Here is a 13,370-nt window from a genome sequence, read left to right as displayed (position 1 = left end):
GTACTTGTTATTCAGTAATGGAGAACAAGTTGAGGTTTTGGAGATGCTCTGCCCTCTGAATTTTTGCTTTTCTACTACCTTCTTCTTCAAATGCACATGGCTCCTTTTATGGCAAGCTTTGTGTTGGTGGATCACCGTTTTCAATGGCTACCGTCCGTCCTCTCAGTGAAAATGGTCCAGGTATGTTTGCGCATGACTAATCATCTGTCGGTTCTCGCTTGTGTTATAATAGGATACATCTATCCATTTGCACACTGTCATTGCGCCCAACATTCGTGACTTTGAAGCTCGTCACAGTCATCCCTTCCCAAATCCTACTCAGAATACCACAGACAAGATTTTGACTTTTCAGATCTCAGGAATGCTGCCAATTGATTCTAGCCTTTACCACGAAGATTCTGGTCTCACGGATTTGAATGCTCTGTTGTCAAGAAAGGCAACCAAACTCGTGAATCAGGAGTCCAAGAGATACACACTCAACTGTGCCCCAATGATTACGTTGATCTCAGATAGAATAGAAGTGGTTGTCAAGCATGCGTTCATAGTTGTGAGAATGAAGATGAGTGTCACGAATCATCACATTCATCATATAGAAGTACGAGTGAATATCTTAGAACAGAGACAAGCGTGATTGAATAGAAACAGTAATAATTTCATTAATTCATCGAGACATAGCAGAGCTCCTCACCCCCAACCATGGGGTTTAGAGACTCATGCCGTTAAAAGTACAATAAGGAATGTAAAAAATGTCATGAGGTGCAAATTGAATCTCTAAAAGTAGTTTTATTACTAGACTAGTAACCTAGGTTTACAGAAAAAATGAGTAACTAAGTGCAGATAGTGCAAAAATTCACTTCCGGAGCCCACTTGGTGAGTGCACTACAAGAAAATAGTCTATTACCACTCTTTTAAAGCATGGCAAAAAGCTGAAAAAAGCATGGCGATAGCTTTTCGCCACGCTTTTTGAGCTATCACCACGCTTTTGAAATGGTGGCCTCTACAAGGGTGGCGGATGCTCTGTCGCCACGCTTTTTCAAACCTATCGCCACGCTTTTTTTTGACACGCTTTTTATAAGTTGTCACATTTAAAAGCATGGCCATAGGTAGGAGATATGGCCACGCTTTTAATGCATGGCCGTATGTGAAAGATATGGCCACACTTTTAAAGCGTGGCCGTATGTGAAAAGCGTGGCCTTATATGAAAGATATGGCCACGCTTTTAAAGCATGGCAATAGAAGGAGATACAGCCACGCTTTGGAATCGTGGCAATAGAGGGAGATACGGCCACGCTTTTAAAACGTGGCAATAGAGGGAGATACGGCCACACTTTAGATAAAAGCGTGGCAATAACAACAGATGCAGCCATTAAATTACAAAGCTCACTATCATTGCTGTCATGTTGAGAAAGAAATTCTACTGAAGTTCACATATCAAATACCCAACACATTCAGAATTGTATCAAAGTTAATATTAATTATTAAGAGTTAAATCCAAAATAAACTGTCTTACACCAGTAATCAAATCATTCCATTTGTAGTATCTTTCTATTATCTACTGTACCATAACCAAAATAATCATTCTAAAGACATCAATTGAAACCTAAAAGGTTGTCAAGAACTATACAATGGCATAGGAAACTTGAACAATAGTAAACTAGTAACACAAGGTGTATTCCGAAGCGATCAAGAAGCATGAAATCAATCAGCCTAAGCATGTGCACCACGGATGCGGCGAATAAGCTGAATGTCTTTGGGCATTATGGTGACCTCTTGGCATGGATGGCACACAAGTTGGTGTCCTCAAACAAACCAACCAAGTAGGCTTCAGCAGCTTCGTGGAAAGCAAGGACAGCATGGTTTTGGAACCTCAAATCAGTCTGCAAACATAATAAATCAATCAATAAATAGGAATCATTACATATTTTATAGCCAAAAATAACCCAACGCACCAGGACTAAGATAAAAAGGGGTTAATTAGACTGGCTTGCCTTATGCTTCCTTATCACAGCAGGAATAGCTGGTGTTGACAATATACCTTTCCGTATTAGAAAGGTAAGTTGTCCTAAATTTCTATTAAGAGAGTCATGTTAATAATAATACACACTAGAGGATTGTGAACAATAAGGTGATGCACTAGTCCATCAAAGATTTTTTATCCTTATGATGATGTCATTTACTGCCATCTTGTGTTACAAAGTTCTTCATATTTGTTTTAGTAATATTCATTGAAAAATTCAAATGATAAAGATACTTTCTGTCCAATCAAAATTTTTCGAACACTATTATCGGCAGCAATTTTAATTATAATCTGAAGTAAATAAGAACAGCAACAGAAACAGAGACATGGTAAGCAATTTTCTTAACAAAATTAAATTTGATAGCTAAAATAATGCATTCAAAAGCTAGACCTGCGCAGCTTAAAATTAAATTAAATAGTTTTCTATTACAGATCCCACTGATGACAGGGCTTCCATTTGGTATTGCAGGATAGCACACTCTCTGCATATATCAGCAATTCAATTTGACTAAACACACAATATACATTGAACAATTCCAAAACCCTCGCCTATCAAAGAAAGAAAAAGTTAACCAAAACTCGAAACACACACATGGCACAACTGAAACAAAGTTCACACCAAACCCAAACCTCTTGTGCCTGCTTTATCTCATTTTATTCTAAATTACATTTACTCACAGCATTTATATCTTGTTTTACCCTATTTATTAATGCTCTATTGATAATAATGCTTTTCTACTGATCATGCATCCTGGAAATTCATTTTCCAAGGTTACACTTCCTTTAAAAACCTATACTTTTCTGTAAGGTAAATGTTTAGGGTCTATGGTAGGAAGAAAAAGAAGAAGGGAATGAGAGGAAGGGAAAGGGATTCTTCTAGTGACGTAGAGTGACATTATATTTTGACATCTCAAAACATCAAATGTTAGTTGGAACAGTATCATACTGATGAGCGGATAATTTATACGCTTTTTGGCATTATTTTTAGATAGTTTTTAGTATAATCTAGCTATTTTTAGGGGATGTTTTCATTAGTTTTTATGCTAAATTCACATTTCTGGATTTTACTATGAGTTTGTGTGTTTTTCTGTTATTTCAGAAATTTTCTGGTTGAAATTGAGGGACTTGAGCAAAACTCTGATAAAAGGCTAATAAAAGACTGCTGATGCTATTGGATTCTGACCTCCCTGCACTCGAAATGGATTTTCTGGAGCTACAGAACTTCAAATGGCGCGCTCTTAACGGCGTTGGAACGTAGACATCTAGAGCTTTTCAGCAATATATAATAGGCCATACTTTATTCGGGATTAGACGACGGAACCTGGTGCTCAATTCCGGTTCTACGCTGCATTCTGGAGTCAAACGCCAGAAACACATCACGAACCAGAGTTGAACGCCAAAAACACATTACAACTTGGCGTTCAACTCTAAAAGAAGCCTCTGCACGTGTAAAATTCAAGCTTAGCCCAAGCACACACCGAGTGGGCCCTGGAAGTAGATTTCTGGATCAATTACTTACTTATGTAAACCCTAGTAGCTAGTCTAGTATAAATAGGACATTTTAATATTGTATTAGTCGTCTTTTTGACCACGTTACATCTTTGGTCTCGGTTTTATTCCATTATTCATCTGAGGAGACTATTGATCACGTTTTGGGGGGCTGGCCATTCGACCATGCCTAAACCTTCATCACTTATGTATTTTCAACAGTAGAGTTTCTACACACCATAGATTAAGGGTGTGGAGCTCTGTTGTACCTCGAGTTTTAATGCAATTACTACTATCTTTTATTCAAATTCAATCTTATTTCTGTTCTAAGATACTACTCGTACTTTAATCTGATGGATGTGATGATCCGTGACACTCATCATCATCCGCCCCTATGAACGCGTGCCTGACAACCACTTCCGTTCTACAAGCGAAAGCTAGAGTGTGTATCTCTTGGATTCCTGATGCACGACGCATGGTTGCTGTCGCCTGACAACCGAGCCTTCCATTCCGTGAGATCAGAGTCTTCGTGGTATAAGCTAGAATTGATGGTGGCATTCATGAGAATCCGAAAAGTCTAAACCTTGTATGTGGTATTCCGAGTAGGATTCTGGGATTGAATGACTGTGACGAGCTTCAAACTCACGATTGTTGGGTGTGATGACAAATGCAAAAGAATTAGGAGATTCTATTCCAACATGATCGAGAACCGACAGATGATTAGCCGTGCCGTGACAGAGCATTTGGACCTTTTTTACTGAGAGGATGGTATGTAGCCATTGACAACGGTGATGCCCTACATACAGCATGCCATGGAAAGGAGTAAGAAGGATTGGATGAAGGCAGTAGGAAAACAGAGATTCAGAAGGAGCACAGCATCTTCATACGCCTATCTGAAATTCCCACCAATGATTTACATAAGTATTTCTATCTTTATTTTCAGTTTATTTATTATTATTATTCGAAAACTCCATACCCATTTATTATCCGCCTGACTGAGATTTACAAGATGACCGTAGCTTGCTTCATACCAACAATCTCCGTGGGATCGACCTTACTCACGTAAAGGTTTATTACTTGGACGACCTAGTGCACTTGCTGGTTAGTTGTGCGAGGTTGTGTAGAAAGTGCTGAGTTAGTAAATGCACACACCAAGTTGAATGCCATTATAAGAGATCACAATTTCGTGCACCACATTTTTGGCGCCGTTGCCGGGGTTTGTTCGAGTTTGGACAACTGACGGTTCATCTTGTTGCTCAGATTAGGTAATTTTCTTTTTTGTTTTATTTTCGAAAAAAATTTCAAAAATTTTTCCTTTTGTTTTCAAAAATTTTCTAAATTTGTAAAGAATGAATTCTAGAGTTTCATGGTAACATGTTGAAGCTTGGCTGGCTGTAAAGCCATATCCAAAATTCTTTTGGATTGAGGCTTCCAACCATCAGCATAGAGGCAAGTTAATTGGAATATCAGCTGTTGTATGTCTAATTTATATCCTAAAGCTGGCTGGCTATTAAGCCATGTCCAACCCTTGGATTGGAGCTTTAGGCTAACAATGAAAGATTCATGGAATTCTTCTTAAAAAAAATTTTGAATTTCTTATTTTCTTTTCCTATATGTTTTTTGAAAAAATATAAAATAAAATACAAAAAATAATAAAATCATAAAAATCAAAAATATTTTGTGTTTCTTGTTTGAGTCTTGAGTCAACTTTTAAGTTTGGTGTCAATTGCATTTTTCTAAAAATTTATGCATTTTTCGAAAATCCGTGCATGTGTTCTTCATGATCTTTAAGTTGTTCTTGGTAAATCTTCTTGTTTGATCTTGATGTTTTCTTGTTTTGTATCTTTTGATGTTTTTCATGTGCATTTTTGCATTCATAGTGTCTAAGCATTGCAAATTTCTAAGTTTGGTGTCTTGCATGTTTTCTTTGCATCAAAATTTTTTCAAAAATATGTTCTTGATGTTCATCATGATCTTTAAAGTGTTCTTGGTGTTCATCTTGACATTCATAGTGTTCTTGCATGCATCATGTGATTTGATTCATAATTTTCATGTTATGAGTCATTTTTTATGTTTTTCTCTCTCATAATTAAAAAATTCAAAAATCAAAAAAATATATCTTTTCCCTTTTTTTCTCTCAAAATCTCGAAAATTTGGGTTGACTTAGTCAAAAAAATGTTTTTAAATTAATTGTTTCTTGTAAGGCAAGTCAAATTTTCAAATTTTAAAAATTTTATATTTTCAAAACTTTTTCAAAAATTAAATCTTTTTCAATTTTTCTTATTAATTTACGAAAATCCTTTAAAATCTTTTTCAAAAATCTTTTTCTTAGTTTTATCTTTATTTTCGAAAATTATGCTAACAATTAATATGATTGATTCAAAAATTTAAAGTTTGTTACTTTCTTGTTAAGAAAGGTTCAATCTTTAAATTCTAGAACCATATCTTTTAGTTTCTTGTTAGTCTAGTAATTAATTTTAGTTTTAAAAATTAAATCTTTTCCAACCATATCTTTTTAATCATATCTTTTTCAAAATTTTATCTTTTTTTTTCGAAAATTTGATTTCAAAATTGACTTTCAAATCTTTTTCAACTAACTATTTGACTTTTTGTTTATTTCTTATCTTTTTCAAAACCACCTAATAACTTTTCTCTCTCTAATTTTCGAAAATACCTCCGTCTTGTTCAAAAAAATTTTTAATTAATTAATTATTTTAAATTTTAATTTTAATTCTATTTCTTATCTTAATTTTCGAAAATCATTAACTCCTTTTCAAAATTATTTTCGAAAACTTCTGTCTCTCGTCTTTTTCTATTTATTTATTCATTTACTAACACTTCTCTTCATCTCAAATCTCTGCCCCTATCCTCACCCTTGTGTTTGGATTCTCCTTTTTTTTATTCCCTTCTTCTTCTACAAACATAAAGGAATCTCTATACTGTGACATAGAGGATTCCTCTTCCTTTTTTGTTCTCTTTTTTCTCATATGAGCAGGAACAAGAAAAAAGGCATTCTTGTTGAAGCTGATCCAGAACCTGAAAGGACTCTGAAGAGAAAACTAAGAGAAGCTAAATTACAACAATCCAGAGACAACCTTGCTGAAATTTTTGAACAAGAAAAGGAGATGGCAGCCGAACCCAACAACAATAATGCAAGAAGGATGCTTGGTGATTATACTGCACCTACGTCCAAATTTGATGGAAGAAGCATCTCAATTCTTGCCATTGGAGCAAACAATTTTGAGTTAAAACCTCAATTAGTTGCTCTAATGCAATAGAACTGCAAGTTTCATGGTCTTTCATCAGAAGATCCCTACCAGTTCTTGACTGAGTTCTTGCAGATCTGTGAGACTATTAAGACTAATGGAGTAGATCCTGAAGTCTATAGGCTCATGCTTTTCCCTTTTGCTGTAAGAGATAGAGCTAGAACATGGTTGGACTCTCAACCTAAAGATAGCCTGGACTCATGGGATAAGCTGGTCACGGCCTTCTTGGCTAAGTTCTTTCCTCCTCAAAAGCTGAGCAAGCTTAGAGTGGATGTTCAAACCTTCAAACAAAAAGATGGTGAATCCCTCAATGAAGCTTGGGAAAGATACAAGCAGATGACTAAAAGATGTCCTTCTGACATGTTTTCAGAATAGACCATGATGGATATATTCTATTATGGTCTATCTGAGTTCTCTAAGATGTCACTGGACCATTTTGCAGGTGGATCCATTCACCTAAAGAAAACGCCTGCAGAAGCTCAAGAACTTATTGACATGGTTGCAAATAACCAGTTCATGTACACTTCTGAGAGGAATTCCGTGAATAATGGGACGCCACAAAGGAATGGAGTTCTTGAAATTGATGCTCTGAATGCCATATTGGCTCAGAACAAAATGTTGACTCGGCAAGTCAACATGATTTCTCAAAGTCTTAATGGATGGCAAAATGCATCCAACAGTACTAAAGAGACATCTTCTGAAGTAGAAGCTTATGATCCTGAGAATCCTGCAATGGCAGAGGTAAATTACATGGGTGAACCTTATAGAAACACCTATAATTCATCATGGAGAAATCATCCAAATTTCTCATGGAAGGATCAATAAAAGCCCTAACAAGGCTTTAATAATGGTGGAAGAAATAGGCTCAGCAATATCAAGCCTTATTCATCATCTTTTCAGCAACAGACAGAGAATTCTGAGCAGAGTACCTCTAACTTAGCAAATTTAGTATCTGATCTGTCTAAGGCATTTCATGAGTGAGACAAGGTTCTCCATCAGAAATTTGGAGGCACAAGTGGGCCAACTGAGTACGAAAGTAACTGAAACTCCTCCTAGTACTCTCCCAAGCAATACTGAAGAGAATCCAAAAAGAGAGTGCAAGGCCATTGACATAATCAAAATGGACGAACCTAGGGAGGAAGGAGAGGATTTGAATCCCAATGAGGAAGACCTCATGGGACGTCTCTCAGGCAAGAAAGAGTCCCCTATTGAGGACCTAAAGGAAGCTGAGGCTCATATAGAGACCATAGAGATTCCATTAAACCTTCTTCTGCCATTCATGAGCTCTGAAGACTATTCTTCCTCTGAAGAGGATGAAGATATAATTGGAGAGCAAGTTGCTCAATATCTAGGAGCTATCATGAAGCTGAATGCCAAGTTGTTTGGTAATGAGACTTGGGAAGGTGAACCTCCCTTGCTCATTGGTGAACTAGATACATGGGTTCAGCAAACTTTGCCTCAAAAGAAACAAGATCCTGGTAAATTCGTAATACCCTGCACCATAGGCACCAGATCTTTGAAAAATCTCTGTGTGACCTGGGGTCAGGCATAAATCTTATGTCACTCTCTGTAATGGAGAAGCTGGGGATCATTGAGGTATAGCCTGCCATATTTTTATTGCAAATGGCTGACAAGTCAGTAAGACAAGCTTATGGATTGGTAGAGGACGTGTTGGTAAAGGTTGAAGGCCTTTACATCCCTGCTGATTTCATAATCTTAGACACTAGGAAGGAGGAGGATAAATGCATCATCCTTGGAAGACCTTTCCTAGCCACAGCAAGAGCTGTGATAGATGTTAACAGAGGAGAATTAGTCCTTCAATTGAATGGGGACTACCTTGTGTTTAAGGCTCAAGGATCTTCTTCTTTAACAATGGAGAGTAAGCATGAAAAGCTTCTCTCAGTACAGAGTCAAACAAAACCCACACAATCAAACTCTAAGTTTGGTGTTGATAGGCCACAGCCAAACTCTAAGTTTGGTGTTGAATCCACACATCCAAACTCTAAGTTTGGTTTTGGGAGTCTACAACATTGACTTGATCACCTGTGAGGCTCCATGAGAGCCTACTGTCAAGTTAGTCACATTAAAGAAGCACTTATTGGGAGGCAACCCAATTTTTATTGATCTAATTTTATTTTTCTTTTATTGTTCTTTATTGTTTTATTAGGTTCATGATCATGTGGAGTCACGAAAAAAATACTAAAATTAAAAACAAAATAAAAAATAGCACAAGAAAAATCACACCCTGGAGGAAGGACTTACTGGCGTTCAAACGCCAGTAAGGAGCATCTGGCTGGCGTTCAATGCCAGAACAGAGCATGGATTTGGCGTTGAATGCCAGAAACAAGCAGCATCCTGGCGTTTGAACGCCAGGAACATACCCTGAGGAGAGCTGGCACTAAACGCCAAAAAACAAGCATGGAACTGGCGTTCAACGCCAGAAACATGCTGCAATTGGGCGTTGAACGCCCAACATAAGCATCACTTCGGCGTTTAAATGCCAGAATTATATGCAAAGGTGTTTTACATGCCTAATTGGTGCAGGGATGTAAATCATTGACACCTCAAGATCTGTGGACCCCACATGATCATCTCAGGATCTGTGGATCCCACAGGATCCCTACCTACCTCAACTCACCTTCTCTCCTCTTCTTCACATTCATCCTCTCTTCCCCATAAACTCTCTTCCCCATAAACACTCTTCCCCAAAAACCCTTCACCAATCACCTCAATCTCTCTTTCCAATTACCCCCTTCACCACTCACATCCATCCACTCTTTCCCATAAACCCCACATACCTTCAAAATTCAAAATTTCTTTCCCACCCAAACCCACCCTAAATAGCCGAACCTACCCCCTCTCCCCTCACTATATAAACCCCTCCATCTTTCTTTATTTTTCACACAACCCAACCCCCTCTTCTACACCTTGGCTGAATACACCTCCCCCCACTCTCCTCCATATTTCTCTTCCTCTTCTTATTTTTTTTCTTCTTTTGCTCGAGGGTGAGCAATATTCTAAGTTTGGTGTGGTAAAAGCATAGCTTTTTGTTTTTCCATAACCACCTATGGCACCTAAGACCGGAGAAACCGCTAGAAAAGGAAAAGGGAAGACAAAAGCTCCCACCTCCGAGTCATGGAAGATGGAGAGATTCATCTCCAAAGCCCATCAAGACCACTTCTATGATGTTGTGGCCAAGAAGAAGGTGATCCCTGAGGTCCCTTTCAAGCTCAAGAAAAATGAGTATCCAGAGATCCGACATGAGATCCAAAGAAGAGGTTAGGAAGTTCTGACCAACCCCATTCAACAAGTCAGAATCTTAATGGTTCAAGAGTTCTATGCCAATGCATGGATCACTAGGAACCATGACCAAAGTATGAACCCGAATCCGAAGAATTATCTTTCAATGGTTCCGGGGAAATACTTAGATTTTAGTCCAGAAAATGTGAGGTTGGCGTTCAACTTGCCTACAATGCAAGAAAATGCACGCCCCTACACTAGAAGGGTCAACTTTAATCAAATGTTAGACCAAGTCCTTATGGACATATGTGTGGAAGGAGCTCAATGGAAAAGAGACTCCAAAGGCAAGCCGGTTTAATTAAGAACACTGGACCTCAAGCCTGTGGATAGAAGATGGTTGGAGTTCATCCAACGCTCCATCATCCCCACTAGCAACCGATCTGAAGTTACGGTGGATTGGGCCATCATGATTCATAGCATCATGATTGGAGAGGAAGTAGAAGTTCATGAAGTCATCTCCCTTGAATTCTACAAAATAGCCGAAAAGCCCTTTACCTTGGCAAGGCTAGCTTTTCCTCATCCTATTTTCCATCTATGTTACTCAGCCGGAGTTATCATAGAAGGAGAGATCCCCATTGAGGAGGACAAGCCCATCACTAAGAAAAGGATGGAGCAAACAAGAGAGCGCACTCATGGAACCCAAGAGACGCCTGAGGAAGCTCATCACCAAGAAATCCCGGAGATGCCTCAAGGGATGCACTTTCCTCCCAACAACTATTGGGAACAACTCAACACCTCTCTAGAAGACTTGAGTTACAATATGGATCAATTAAGGGTGGAACATCAAGAGCACTCCATCATTCTCCATGAAATTAGAGAAGATCAAAGAGTAATGAGAGAGGAGCAACAAAGGCAAGGAAGAGACATAGAAGAACTCAAGGACATCATTGGTTCTTCAAGAAGAAAGCGCCACCATCACTAAGGTGGACTCATTCCTTGTTCTTATTTTTCTGTTTTTTTGGTTTTTATGCTATGTGTGTGTTTTTGTTTTGTGTCTCTACCTCATGATCATTAGTATTGAGTAACAATGTCTTAAGGATATGAATAATTCCATAAATCCTTCACCTCTCTTAAATGAAAAATGTTTCTAATTCAAAAGAACAAGAAGTACATGAATTTCGAAATTATCCTTGAATTTAGTTTAATTATATTGATGTGGTGACAATACTTTTTGTTTTCTGAATGAATGCTTGAACAGTGCATAATATTGATCTTGTTGTCCATGAATGTTAAAATTGTTGGCTCTTGAAAGAATGATGAACAAAGAGAATGTTATTGACAATCTGAAAAATCATGAAAATTGATTCTTGAAGCAAGAAAAAGCAGTGAAAAAGCAAAAGCTTGCGAAAAAAAATGGCGAAAAAAAAAGAAAAAGCAAGCAGAAAAAGCTAATAGCCCTTAAAACCAAAAGGCAAGGGTAAAAAGGATCAAAGGCTTTGAGCATCAATGGATAGGAGGGCCGAAGGAAATAAAATCCAGGCCTAAGCGGCTAATTCAAGCTGTCCCTAACCATGTGCTTGTGGCATGCAGGTCCAAGTGAAAAAACTTGAGACTAAGTGGTTAAAGTCATGATCCAAAGCTAAAAGAGTGTGCTTTAGAACTCTGGACACCTCTAACTGGGGACTTTAGCAAAGCTGAGTCACAATCTGAAAAGGTTCACCCAACTATGTGTCTGTGGCATTTATGTATCTGGTGGTAATATTGGAAAACAAAGTGCTTAGGGCCACGCCAAGACTCATAAAAGTAGTTGTGTTAAAGAATCAACATAGTTAACTAGGAGAATCAATAACACTATCTGAAATTCTAAGTTCCTATAGATGCCAATCATTCTAAAACTTCAAAGGAAAAAGTGAGATGCCAAAACTGTTCAGAAACAAAAAGCTACAAGTCCCGCTCATCTAATTAGAACTAATATTCATTGATATTTAGGGATTTATAGTATATTCTCTTCTTTTTATCCTATTTGATTTTCAGTTTCTTGGGGACAAGCAACAATTTAAGTTTGGTGTTGTGATGAGCGGATAATTTATACGCTTTTTGGCATTATTTTTAGATAGTTTTTAGTATAATCTAGCTATTTTTAGGGATGTTTTCATTAGTTTTTATGCTAAATTCACATTTCTGGACTTTACTATGAGTTTGTGTGTTTTTCTGTGATTTCAGGTATTTTCTAGCTGAAATTGAGGGACCTGAGCAAAACTTTGATAAACGGCTAATAAAGGACTGCTGATGTTGTTGGATTCTGACCTCCTTGCACTCGAAATAGATTTTCTGGAGCTACAGAAATCCAAATGGCGCGCTCTCAATAGCTTTGGAAAGTAGACATCCAGAGCTTTCCAGAAATATATAATAGTCCATACTTTATTCGGGATTAGATGACAAAAACTGGCACTCAACACCAGTTCTACGCTGCATTCTGGAGTCAAATGCTAGAAACACGTCACGAACCAGAGTTGAACACCAAAAACACATTACAACTTCGCGTTCAACTCCAAAAGAAGCCTCTGCACGTGTAAAGTTCAAGCTCAGCCCAAGCACACACCAAGTGGGCCCTGGAAGTAGATTTCTGCATCAATTACTTGCTTCCGTTACATCTTTGGTCTCGGTTTTATTCCATTATTCATCTGAGGAGACTATTGATCACGTTTTGGGGGGCTGGCTGACGAGCGGATATTTTATACGCTTTTTGGGGGTAATTTCATGTAGACTTTAGTATGTTTTAATTAGTTTTTAATAGAATTTTATTAGTTTTTAAGCAAAAATTATATTTCTGGACTTTACTATGAGTTTGTGTATTTTTCTGTGATTTCAGGTAATTTCTGGCTGAAACTGAGGGAGCTGAGCAAAAATCTGGTTTAGGCTGAAAAAGGACTGCTGATGCTGTTGGATTCTGACCTCCCTGTACTCGAAATAGATTTTCTAGAGCTACAGGAGTCCAATTGGCACATTCTCAACGGCGTTGGAAAGTAGACATCCAGGGCTTTCCAGCAATATATAATAGTCCATACTTTACGCGATGATAGATGACGTAAACTGGCATTCAACGCCAGTATCATGCTGTTGTCTAGCGTCCAGCGCCAGAAACAGGTTACAAGTTGGAGTTCAACGCCCAAAACACGTCACAACCTGGCGTTCAACTCCAGAAACAGTCCAAGCACGTGAGAAGCTTTAGTCTCAGCCCCAGTACACACCAAGTGGGCCCCAGAAGTGGATTTATGCACCAATTATCTTAGTTCACTTTATTTCTGTAAACCTAGGTTACTAGTCTACTATTTAAACAACTTTTAGAGGATTACCTT

At 37.9% G+C, this 13,370-nt stretch overlaps 1 non-coding gene across 1 annotated transcript; it reads right to left on the bottom strand.

The window, feature by feature from the left end:
* Positions 1-7,029: 7,029 nt before the first annotated feature.
* On the bottom strand, positions 7,030-7,133 carry LOC112804378 (small nucleolar RNA R71). Its single transcript, XR_003202985.1, has one exon. It is a non-coding gene; the product is annotated as a small nucleolar RNA R71 (small nucleolar RNA).
* Between the last annotated feature and the right edge of the window lie 6,237 nt (positions 7,134-13,370).

This window comes from Arachis hypogaea, chromosome 5 (assembly GCF_003086295.3).
Source record: "Arachis hypogaea cultivar Tifrunner chromosome 5, arahy.Tifrunner.gnm2.J5K5, whole genome shotgun sequence".
NCBI lineage: Eukaryota > Viridiplantae > Streptophyta > Magnoliopsida > Fabales > Fabaceae > Arachis > Arachis hypogaea.
Note: the sequence above shows the minus strand (reverse complement) of the source record. Positions and strands in the feature narration are given on the sequence as shown.